Source organism: Triticum dicoccoides, chromosome 6B (assembly GCF_002162155.2).
Source record: "Triticum dicoccoides isolate Atlit2015 ecotype Zavitan chromosome 6B, WEW_v2.0, whole genome shotgun sequence".
Classification (NCBI taxonomy): Eukaryota; Viridiplantae; Streptophyta; class Magnoliopsida; order Poales; family Poaceae; genus Triticum; species Triticum dicoccoides.
In genome coordinates, this window is record NC_041391.1 from 213,968,014 (window position 1) to 213,969,101 (window position 1,088).

The window sequence follows — 1,088 nt, forward strand, 5'->3', positions numbered from 1 at the left end:
CGGGTGACCCCTCGCTAGGGAGGGCGAGCCGTCTGTGTCGTGGACTTCCGTTGCGCATGAGGCGCCGGACAGTCTGCTGGAAGCGCTTTGCGGCGCTTCCCTGGATGAGGGGCACCGTACTCTTATGAGTACGGTGATTCAGAAGGTTTCGTCCGCCAAGAGCGGACTAACCGAAGCTTGCACCAGCCTCCTAACAGGCTTCGAGGTAAGTAATAAATATGTGCAAAATTACCACCTGATAGGTAGTAGCCCCTGATACTCTGTTTGGCGTTCGGAAAGAAAAGCCGAGCAGAGAGTCAATCATAATCCGCTGGAGTCTAATCATAAGTATTATTGTGAATAAGCAGTTTGTGTTGCTTGCTGCTGCTGCCCGTACTACCGAGGTTGCCGATCTGAATCGGGACCTGGAGCAGGCGCAGGGAGAGCTCGACCTCACGAAGAGACAGCTCGAAGAGAACAAGGGTAAGTAATTCCCGCTCTTATGCATTTAAGGATAGGCAAAATTGGTGGGTCTAACACCTAAGTGTCGTGACCATGTAATAGGGGACACCGCCGAAGTGGCGTCCCTGAAGAAGGCGATGTCCGAGGCCGAAGACAGGGCGGCTTCAGAGTATAAGGAGCACGAAAAGCAAAGTGCTAGGGTGGGTGAGGTACAGCAAGAGCTCCAGGACCTCGGCAAGAAATGCGAGTCGGTGGAGCATGATCTGAAGGCGAAAGAGGTCGAGCTTGGGAAGGCCCTTATGAGTTTAAAAGAAACCAAGGCCGAAGCCAAGAAAGCACAGCAGGAGATCCAGGAGGCCAAGAAGATAGCAGCGGGTAAGAGTTCTTTATGCAAAGAAAACATGTGGAGGAGGCGTTTCTTTTACTTACTCGAATTCGGAGCTCTCCATGGGCATTTGCAAATCTGCCACGTAGCGTATCAGATGCTGTGGAGTTCTACCGTGCCTAGGAGGGGAACTCAACGGAGAAGTTGTTCTGGTCCCAGTATGCTGGGGCCGAACACCCGATGCCTCTGAGTGACCAACTTAAGCAGTTGGTCGAACTCCACAGGGGGGACGAACTGGCTATGAAAGGTTTCATAGTGATGT